The sequence below is a fragment of the Macrobrachium rosenbergii genome, chromosome 9 (assembly GCF_040412425.1).
Source record: "Macrobrachium rosenbergii isolate ZJJX-2024 chromosome 9, ASM4041242v1, whole genome shotgun sequence".
Taxonomy (NCBI): Eukaryota; Metazoa; Arthropoda; class Malacostraca; order Decapoda; family Palaemonidae; genus Macrobrachium; species Macrobrachium rosenbergii.
This window is the reverse complement of record NC_089749.1, coordinates 414-12500: the sequence shown is the minus strand read 5'-3', so window position 1 is coordinate 12500 and position 12087 is coordinate 414. Positions and strand designations below refer to the sequence as shown.

General features: G+C 35.4%; 1 long non-coding RNA gene across 1 annotated transcript; it reads right to left on the bottom strand.

The window, feature by feature from the left end:
• Window positions 1-1836: 1836 nt before the first annotated feature.
• Window positions 1837-5694, bottom strand: LOC136841351 (uncharacterized). Its single transcript, XR_010853897.1, has 2 exons — window positions 2251-5694; window positions 1837-1904 (listed from the first exon to the last, which is right to left on the bottom strand). It is a non-coding gene; the product is annotated as an uncharacterized lncRNA (long non-coding RNA).
• Between the last annotated feature and the right edge of the window lie 6393 nt (window positions 5695-12087).

The window sequence follows — 12087 nt, the reverse complement described above, 5'->3', positions numbered from 1 at the left end:
TGCAGTGATGTATCGTGTCCGAGAGCAAGTGTACTTAGTTGTTTGTAGCTCCATTTATCCTCAAGCATTCCATCAGCCATGATGAGGGACCAGAACAAAGGCCTTCCTATCATCAAACCATGCCATCCTTTGCTTAGTCTACGGTCTAGTAGACCGTGTCTTAATCTTCCTTTGCTTACAATTCCTTATGACTGTCTTACACACTAGGAGATGGTCTTATGTCCTTCTGTTTGCCCGCGGCATCCTTCCTTTTCTTTCGGCAAGGTGTTTGTGTCCTCCGGGCAGAGTTCCTCACTCATGATTTCTGTCCGTAATTTCCACATGACTGGCAGGTATGTGACGGTCTAAGTTATAAGCGGGGGTAGTGCCATCAGTTCGCCTCACGTGGTGCACTGTAGGCATCGCTTAAGGGTCTTTGCAGCGTCCCTTCAGCCCCTAGCTGCAACCGCCTTCCTTCCTTTTACTGTATCTCAGTTCATATTTTCTTTCTTCCATCTGACTTCCACCTTCTCTAACAATTGTTTCCTCCTACTACCCCTTTCAGACCTTCTTACTGTCAATTTCCGTTTCAGCGTCGAATGACCTAATCGGTCCCAGTGCTTGGCCACTGGCCTAAATAATATATTGTATTCTTATTCTGGTCTTTACTTATTATTATTATTATTATTATTATTATTATTATTATTATTATTATTATTATTATTATTATTATTATTATTATGAAAAGTATAACGTCTTCTACAGAGTTGATATTTTACTTTACCTTCACCATATTTTATCTTATCATTACTCTTTGTGGGAAATCAATCACTCAAGAGTTGACCTTTAATCATATCATCAAATAGGGTGTAACGCAGTCCGGTATTTTTCTTTTTCCTTTTTACAGGAAGGTTACAACAGCTTATTAACGTTTCATTGCGCAAAAGGTCAGAAGACATGATCGCATCAAGTTACAAAGTAAAATTTAATAATTATATATATATATATATATATATATATATATATATATATATATATATATATATATATATATATATATATATGTGTGTGTGTGTGTGTATGTATATATATATATGTATATATGCATATATATATATATAGTATATATATATATATATATATATATATATATATATATATATATATATATATATATATATATATATATATATATATATGTGTGTGTGTGTGTGTGTGTGTGTGTGTATGTATGTATGTATGTATGTATATGTATATTAATTTTCAAATGAAGTAAGGTACTTACAATGTTACGGTCATTGTTTTATATTTTCACATATACCTTATGTTGGGTAGTCAAAAGTTTGTAGAAGTTCAGGGAAACATTTTTATTGCTTTATTTAATCTGACTTCAGTATCATACCTGCCACTTATTGATGTCTGCAGTGCATGATGAATTTGACTATTGACTTCTCCTATCTCAAGGTTTTATTGGAACCATATTCTTTTCAGAGGACAAGATAAAACAAGTAAAAAATGCGCCGAAGTTTCTTCAGCGCAATCGAGTTTTCTGTACAGCGTATAATCAAGGCCACCAAAAATAGATCTATCTTCCGGTGGTCTCGGTATAATGCTGTATGAGCCGCGTCCCATGAATCTTTAACCACGGCCTGGTGGTGGCCTGTGCTATATCGTTGCCAGATGCACGATTATGGTTAAGTTTAACCTTAAATAAAATAAAAACTACGGACGGTAGATGACTGCAATTTGGTATGTTTGATGATTGGAGGGTGGATGATCTACTTACCAATTTGCGGCCGTCCAGCCTCAGTAGTTTGACTGTTGCTCAAATATTGACTTGGGTTACAAAAACGCATATAACTGAAAATTTTATTGAAAGACACCATTTCCGCCTAGATTCTGCTCCTAACTGCTGACGGCAAAATCTGCAATAGAAAAAAAAATGAATTTTAGTATGCATCCGTATAAACAGCCACTACTTTACAACTACTACAGATAGCTAAAACTAAGTCTCATTTAATAGCTAAATAATATGTCAACAATATCTGGAGAAAAAATGGAGTACATTAGATAGTTAATGTTTTTTTTTATTTGCGATTAAATTTGCAATAAAAATCAGTGACGTAAATAATGTAATATTAAATAAAGAGAAACATCTTCAAAGACTGGTTCTCAAAATCTTATAGAACTTTTAAAGACGAATATAGTAAAAAAAATGGAAATCGGATGAAAACTAGCGAAGCAGTAGTGATATAAAGGACAATAACTTACTTTTGAGAAAATCGCAGTTAAACTTGGGACATCCAGTGGCGGGGGTCTAGTATGCCCCGGCAGAGTAACCTTTGTCCATCTTCACCTTCTTTCTTGTTTTCTTCTTGATAGGTTCATCCATCCTCTTGTCTTGCAGCTGCAGACACTTGAGCAAAAGCCTAGTGTATGACAGACCAAGCAGTTTATATAAATTACTTTCCTCATGGCCGATGTTGTAACTAGAAATTGCTTGCGCCCAATGCGAAATCAACATATCTCCGTTTCACATTCTTGCGCTTGGGACACAAGCACCAAACTCCACTATGAACATGTTCATTTGGGTTCTGAGTTTTCCCTCATAAACATCTTATTAGTAAGTCATCAGCAGTAAGATTCTTATACGCATTTTCTACGGCCTTCCATTCATCTGGTTCTAAAGTAAATCCTACACACATTTCTTTATGGGACTTTGGGTTTTGCCTTCTTCCAGTGCTTTTTTATAAAAACACCAGGAAGTGCTTGATGCTGGGCACAGTCCGTGCCATGGGTTAGCATCAGTAGAAGAGCAGTGATAATATGAAGCTAAAATGACTTTCTCACATTAGCTGTAGAGGTATTTCTTGCTTTAAAAACATTGTGGCCAAATTATCTCTGAAGCAGCTCTATAACAAACATTGTTAGCCGTCCACGGCCACTCAAGCTCTTGCCTGTTTTCAGTTGCCTGGCTTTTCACAAGTTATTCAGAGTCGTAAGCAATCTTTTAGATATGTGGCTCACGCACTCTTCCTTTACTAACTGATTAGTTGAGCCATAAGGGCCTTTACCATTATTCATTTCTCTAATTGTCTTGAAGGCCTTGGCATCCCAACCTGAAATGAACGTCACGTATCTAAAGCCTATTTTTAGAGATCTAGACCACAACCTTTCAGCTGCTTGGTTCCATGCTCCCAGAACTACCTATTTAATTTATGTCACACTTGGGGCATGTTCGGTGCACCATTGATTGTATTTAAACTGTCCATTTCTTCTTCTTCATCAGGATTTAGTTTTGTAGCACAAATTTCACATTGAAAACATAGTGTTATATAATCTACAAAATGTCCAACATGCCCCCTCAATAATTGCACCAAAAAAAAAAAAAAACTTGGGATTATGCCCCTCTCTATGCCAGGAGCCATCATATGAAACATATATATTTATTATCCCATCCTCTCCCACATATTCGGGATGATTACTAAGGGATTCAGATCTGATGAAACATGGTTTTTCGGTGACACTTTTTTATCAAAGCATTAGATAAAGGTGAAAGTTGGCAAGTGTATATTTTAGAACCCTACCTAATTTTTGCAAGTAGTATTTCGTGTCTATGTTTGATAGTTTTGATATTTATAGGATAAAATGAAGTCTCTGATGCCGGAACCGAGAAAATCACAGAAAAGGATCCTAAAACAATTCGTGACGTAAACGTAATACGACGTCATGAAGCTTCACCCATCCACTAGGTAGGGGGTGAATGGATATGCTTACAATCTAGGCTTCAACAAATTCGATAATGGCCAGCAGGATATGGAATTGTCCCTGTGGTTGCAAGACTGCATTTCTGCTACGGCTTGCCGCTTTGAATATAAGCGAGAAGACCCGTGGCAAGATTTACTATAGCGTGAACAGGTAATTATTTCTATAGTGGGTAATAGTTACTTGGCCACCCCAGAAGTGTGGGCAGGAGCTGTTAGACAATCCTGTCATTTTGAGGAGGAGTACTGGAAGTCAGACAATATCCATGAGAGCGTGGAACCAGTCATCACTGACATCGCTAGTGACGATGAGGACGGGGATGGTGACCTCTTCCTCGAGAGTGACATGAAGATATTTTGTAAATAAATTATGTATAGTGTTGGACGTTTTATCTGTACATCTAAAACATATTTATTGAAAGACAATGATGATAACAATATGCTCCTCATTCAAACTGATTTCAATATATTTTCCTTTCCGTGCATATCAATATAAATCGTGTTACATTTGATTGATACTAAGTAGGTAAATAATACGAATATCAAGAAAATGGAAGAATTCCAAGCTAACAACTTAGTCCCAACAACTGCTGTGGAAGTTGCAACGAAACCTCCACAAAATAATAATAATAATAATAATAATAATAATAATAATAATAATAATAATAATAATAATAATAATAATAATAATAAAATTATTGAGAATGATAATGCAATCAAGGGGACGATGACAAATCCTGCTCGCCATCATTGATATCGCAGAAGCCTAGGATGGGTACTAATATCAATTAGTGCATATGTCATCGGCAACTGGGCAGAGCCACAGTGAAGAGACGTTTTCCTCATGTAAACTTCTCTTCGCTGTGGATGGGACCTCATGACGTCATAGGTAACATCGTTATTGTGTTCAAAATCCTAACCTGCGATTTTGATGGCTCTGGCATAGGGAACACACTTTTACTCTGATAAATTACCAGAACTATTGAACTTAGGTACTAAATGATACTTGCAAAAATTAGGTAGGGTGCTAAAATATACACTTGTCAACTTTCACCTTTATCCGATGCTTTGATAGAAGGGTGTTGCCGAAAAAACCGTGTTTCATCGGTTCTGAATCCCTTAGTAGTTTTGTAAAAATCTACAGTTGCTTTTCTGCTTTTTTCTAGGGCTTCTTGAGCCTTTACCACTGACACATCCTTTACATGATCTGCATGCCGTTTATAAACACGAGCACTTACAACCTTCAAACACAAATAACTACAAAGCCTCCTGAACAATGAATACCCATAACCCAAAAGCATCATTATATATAAGAGAATTGTAGTCATAACATGAATACCTTTTTTCTTCTCTGATGGAAAATTTTCAGCATTGTTATAAAAAATAATGTATTTTCATTTCAAACAATACATTTTAACTTTTGTGTCTGCATGTCTCTTCTCAATAGCTGAGCGAATACTTCTTTGAAAATACTCAGGACAAAGGACATTATTAGCAATTTCTTGTAAATTATTTCTTCTCATGAAAAGAATTTCAATATCAATAGTGTCTTGTTTTCTTTTGGAACACCTAATTTTCTTAGCACAGCATTGGTGGGGGTTTGTGCTGGAGCAATGGTGGAGGAGGGTGTTGATGGGGGATGGGTGGTGGATGGTTGGGGTACTGCTCGTGGAAGGTGTGAGAAAATCAGCTGATGGTGGAAAAATGGCTGCCGCTGTTTGTCTCTCTCCAGATTTTCTCTTCGCTTCTCTTGCTTTCTCAGCATTTTCAGCGCTCCTTTTCGCATAGCCTCTTTTCCTAGGCATTGCACAAACACATCTACGTATATAGAACACGCTAAGTATATAAATAACGCTGTGATAGGCGACGGCAGCAGCACACGACGCGCGAGAAACGTCAACAATAGCAGACGACGTAAAGATGCTTTCTCTACCAAAGCCCACACGCTACTAACTCTCGTGGCACCACTGACCCAGCTTACCGTATACGAGAGGCAAAGCATTTATTTCATTTTATATGTATGTACGTCTATAATTCCTTATATATTTTTATTACATGATATATAACCTAATAATATGTACATAAAAGTGTGCTGGTCGAAATGATGACTTTTTATAGCAAAATAGTTTAGAAAAATAGAATAAATACATCACTATAAAACTTCGGGATGAGTTGCCATGGTAACGACGTATTCGATGCGAGATTCACTAAAGATCGACTTTTTTCTAAATTTTTCGTCAACATTTGGCACCAGTCCCTTAAGATCTGAGGGCGGACGAACAGACAAAGCCGGCACAATAATTTTGTTTCACAGAAAACTAATTAAAATCTAGTCCTTTTGAATAAGCGTGTAAGTGGTTGTAGTAAACTATCAAGTCGAAAAGTTTTCGTTACTCTTAGTTTTGTCGGGCGAGAACTTTTAAATTACGTTCGACTGTATCATAAAAGTAGCCTGGAAATTTATCTTTACTAAAGATGATATTAGATTAGAGAAAAATAATAACTTTTTCTGTCATCGAATAACATCGATATGATATTTATCATTAGTGACACTATTTGATATGAGGCCATCCGACTTAGAACCCATCACTTTAGTCATAGGTAACATCATACATCATCATAGAATAAAACACCGGAAAACAACCATAGGACGCAAGTGCTGACAACGTCCTGAATATGAACTATTAAATCATTAACACAGTAGATTCCGAAATTGTGAAGTGAAATGTATGAACTAAATCAAACAAAAACACAAGAATATGGTCACATATTTGTCATATATATATATATATATATATATATATATATATATATATATATATATATATATATATATATATATATATATATATATATATATATATATATATATATATATATAACATTTCATAATATTCTATATATATATATATATAACGTTTAAATAGTATATATAATATATATATATATATATATATATATATATATATATATATATATATATATATATATATATATATATATATATATATATATATATATATATATATATATATATACATATGTTTTGTATATATTTGTATGATTTTAGAAAACACCATTACCGAATGGTTTTTTTTAATAAAGATCTTAAAACCTATCTTGACAGATTACACCAGTTTTCTTTGCCCAAGAATTCCTAGTGTCCGAACAGACTCACCTTTCACAATACAAAAATAGCTAAACGACGCATATTCCTCGTTCTGTGAAATTACAACTTTCCAAACCAGAGGAAAAGGAAAACCAGACCGACGCTATTATGTACAAAAATGGTGACTTGAAGGCAATTCGCATCCCGTGCTTGGTTCCCAACAGTTGCATCTTCATTATCATGCTAGGCTCGTGTCCCACAATATTTCAAGAAAAAGCTGCGCTTGAACTTGCACATTCAGAAAAAAGGTTTTTCTTGCATTCTGGCCAACTTTGCTTTCGACGAAATTAGAGTAAATGAATTTTCCTTTTAGGATAGTTCATGTTCTTGTAAGAAAAATGGATGCAGTGTTGGCGGTATTCCGAGGGAGCATGCGTGAATCTTTGGGATATTTTTCCCTTGTAAATGGTGAGACAGTGAAGTGGGAGTATCACAGTTGAAATATACGGAACTCATATTGCGATGATATTGACTGACTGCAGTGCTGACGAAATGGAGAGAAAAAACCTATTCCTTTCCTTCTTTATTCAAATTATCAGCCAGCTGAAGACACTCATGGGTGGAGTCAAAATACTACAGACCCAAGAGTGTTCCAAAAGGAAATCAGCCTGCAGAGAGAGAGAGAGAGAGAGAGAGAGAGACAAGTCATCCGAATGGATGATAAGTAAATAAGTATGATGGAATAGAAAGTGAAACCGATACACCTGAAATTCACTCCTGTAAAGAGAACTGATGAGTTTTCTCCTCGCTTAAATATTTGGAGATCGGAAGATTCCACAACAGCACTCGACAAACTATTCCACATTTCAGTTGTTGCCAAGATAAAACTCTTAGCCTGCTGAGTAATATTAAAACCTAGAAAACCCAGGGCAATTGGAGTTAATGTTTATTTCCTTGTTTTTTAGTCATTTATTGGCAGTAGTATGTGACGCACTGAGTGGATTTAAAAAGAATCACTAACCGTGTTCCTCGTAACTTCCTGTTGAGTGAGGCAGGAATTAACTTACAGAAAGGGGGAACAACGTTTTGTGGTGGACTGCTCAACTTTTTTCCAAACTAAATATTCCAGGATTAGGAACCGAAACCACACACACCATTACAGTAGATTTTGATAGCCAAGTTTGATAATCACTCTTCCACAGAAAGTTTTACTGGAGAGTTATATCACCTCTTAGCTTGTAAAATTCAATTTGTATCGCGACAGCTAATCGTCTCTAGTCGACAAAAACCGGGCCCTTAGATATAGATTTAAGCACACACACACACACACATATATATATATATATATATATATATATATATATATATATATATATATATATATATATATATATATATATATATATATATATATATATATATATATATATATATATATGCAGTTTACAAAATTATAGTTTATTTCCGATGTACACAGTAAAACAGTAACAGGATACTGAAATAGGGAGTTCATTGTCCGTAGAGTTGTCCTTCAGGCAACATTTTCTTTTGAGTTGTCCTTCATCTAAAACTTGGTCAGAATTCTATTCAATTACCGCCATCTTGTCTTCGGTGTTAATCGAAACCGTTTCTCAAAAATCAACGTGAAATTTCTTTCCTCCACTGAGCATGATCACATTCAAAAGACTTTCGATGTGAGTCTTGTTCTTTATATATACGAGAAGGTCAGTTGAGCAGCTCAGGCCTTCAGCTTTTCTCATGATCTTTTGGGGTCAAATTCAGCTGCCCGCTGATTGGATAAGGAGGAACATTTGCGCTGCTTATTGTATTATTATGGCGAGATTTTCTCGCAAACCAAAAATAGTTTACCGCTGATGGTTTTCTATTTTCTAATAATTTATTTTTCTAGGTTACTGTATTGCAGCATTGCTGAGCGGCGGGGCTGGTGTTAGGTGACGTCATTCTCGTATATAAAGAACAAGACTTCATCGTCCACACTTCAGGAAAATTTAAGTCAGTCTCCTCCAAGAAAAAGTCTTTTCGGTGTTAATCGAGGACCATGCTCAGTGGAGCACTGAGCGAAATGGCACGCGAAAACACCGAAGAAGAAGAGTCTTGTTCTCAAGGACAAAAGGTCAAAAGAAAATTTTTCCTGATTGGCCAACATTCGCGCTACTTATTGGACGAGATTTTCTTGCAAGCCAAAAACTTTACCATTGATGGTTTCCTGCTGCAGCCTTTACTGTGTGACGTCATTTTCGTACATAAAGAAAATAAACTACATCTAAAATTTAAGTCAACCTACTCCCGTCTTTTGACGCCTTCATGCTCAGTGGAGTATGAGCAAACGTGGTCGGCGCGTTACTGGACAGAATGCAAATAACCTGAGGGCAAAAACCAATTATTAGAAAAATAGAAATAAACTCTATTTTGCAACCAAAAACTGAATGCCGCTGATGAAAAACCAATTATTAGAAAAATAGAGAAAACTCTATTAATGCCGCTATTATTATTATTATTATTATTATTATTATTATTATTATTATTATTATTATTTATTATTATTATGTTTGGATAACAGTAGACAGTAAAGATGTTCTGTATACGTCATTGTATTGACGTTAAATTTGATTTGTGGTGTGTGTTGTTAGTTTCTACTTTTATTTTTTTTTTACTGTTTTAAGTTATTTTATTCTTAGGTATGATGGTTTCTTTGCATTGCTATTTGCAAGAGGATTCTACGAAAAGAAATCGTGCGTTATCACATAAATTATGGCAGTGTCGAAGGAGCAAACCCATGACGGGATGGGCTGTACTTGACTGTTTTGTACCACTTTTCCCAGATTTCTTACAGCGAGCGCTGCCCGGTCGTGGCTGAGAGTTCATACTGCAGCACATCGAGAGTTTCATACAGCATTATACGCTGTACAGACAACTCGATTGCGCCGAAGAAACTTCGGCGCATTTTTTACTTGTTTCTTCACAGCCCACGACTTGGGAAACATGAAGTGTGCAGTGCAGTGAGTGCCTGCACTAGACTGGCCATGAGATCTGTTGCTCTCTTTCCCACCTTTTCAAGCATCTTAATGTCCTTCCTGGAATACTGAAGTCAGCTTTGGACTGCACACTGTATTACTGACAGTATCGTTGTGGTATACAAAGTGACTTATATCCCGTTATCTGTAAGTAAATACTTTCTCTTAATGATTCCCACTGCCTTTCTTTTACAGCTGTTAGAAATGTTGTGCCTGCTTTATGTCATCAGACACTAGTATGGCCAGGTCCCTGTTTTGTGAGTTATTATTACTAATTTGCTTTGATGTATCCCACATCGCTTTATCTGCAGTTAGCTGAAAGTGCTTCAAGGATGAATGTTCAAAGTTTTTCTTGTTTTTTAGGATCTGTTGATAATATTGTACCTGAATAAACGTCTCACATTCTCCTGTTCGGTTATCTGATGGTTATATAAACAAATCTCTCCATTCTGGAAAATGTATAACTTTCCCATATTATAGAATAAACGATGTAGATGAGAGAATGCTGTCTGGAGAGTGTTTTGAAAATTCATTGAATTTAGGCGATAATCTGATCATAAGAGTAGTCTCGGATAGCAAAGCTGAGGGTATTAGACTCCATTAGAATTCCAAGAGTTAACAGAATTGAAAGTGATATGACGCAGTATGCTAGGGGCTGGCAATGGGTTACATATATTTGAATGAAGACAAGGACATCAGGTATTGGAAAGATAACAGAGGTAGGTCTGTGGGAATTATTGGAACGAAAGATTACGTAGTGTACCTAGAGAGGTATATTGTTTTGTATTCAACAGGTAAGACAGAGAACAGAAAATATTATTGAGAGTGTACAAAAATGTTTTACAGAAGGAAGAAAGTATGACAATCTAGAAACATGTTATGTGGGTGTTCGAGGGATGAGGGAAAACTTTGTGGTAGCATATATGAATCGCAGATGGCACATGAAACAGCTGATAATATAAGGGATGAATAATTTTCGAAATCCGCTTTGGATTTTGTTTTAGGATATGTAATCAGGAGACTGACTAACTTGGTGAAAGGGTACGTTTCAGAGACGGACAGATAAAGAAAGAAGACAAAGAGGGTCTTTCCAAAATCAAAAATATGTTTTAGTAAGGCTTAACATGCCTTGAGTACGTTATCTTTTACAATGTAGCGAAAATGCTAGAAAGAAAAAGCAAGTTTTTTCTCACGGTAGCCTGGTTTTTCCTACAGAGCATCCTGAACCATAATTTTTTCTTTGGTCATATACTGCATATCATTAAAATTATTACTGTTATATATATAACAACGTGTTTCACTGAAGTTTAACAGGCTTTGAAAGAAGAGAATGAAATTTCCTTTAATATTAATTCCTGTGATATTTCCTGAATATTAGTTGCAAATGTATGAATCACACAGTTGATTTGAAAAAAAATTATGGCATTTTTCTCCTCCACTTTTTAAAACAAAGTAGTGCTTTCGGAATAAAATAAATGTTTCATTAAAAATTATGGCTGAATCAGCAGAGTTTAATAGAATAAATTTATACATTTTATTCGAGAACATTTATTTCCATTCAGTTTTGTAACTACCTGGACCCCTATTAAGAGAGAGAGAGAGAAAAATTTTATTATATTCCCTTCATGGTAGCTTATTGTTGATTGTTTCTTTAGTTATGATGATATCACGGACACCTGAAAGCATTTAGGAGAAAAATGTATTTGTGACTTACAATGGCAACGATTAAATTACGAAAAGGATAAACTGGATTTCCAGACCTTTTTTTTTTTTTTTTCATTTAATGGAGTTGTCAAGCCTTTGTATTTATTAAGGGTAGCTTTAGTGTTCAGTATGTGTATATATATTTTATGCCTTTGAACTCATTTTTCATGAAGAGCACCGCTCAAGTTGTCTCAACAGTGAGAGAACAGATTGTAAATGATCACATATTTAAATAATTGTTTCCAGTATGATGAAAGTGGAGTTTCGTAAAACACCCTGAAATGGATAAAAAGATATGTAGGTTATCGATCAAAAAAAAAAAAGCATAGACAAACTGAGAGAGAGAGAGAGAGAGAGAGAGAGAGAGAGAGAGAGAGAGAGAGAGAGAGAGTCTAGGCATGAACATAAAATGGTTTTTGGTCTCAGTTACGCATTCATTATTCCATTCATTTTCTGCGAATCGAGTGTTTTCGATTGATTGCAGAGATACTCGTGT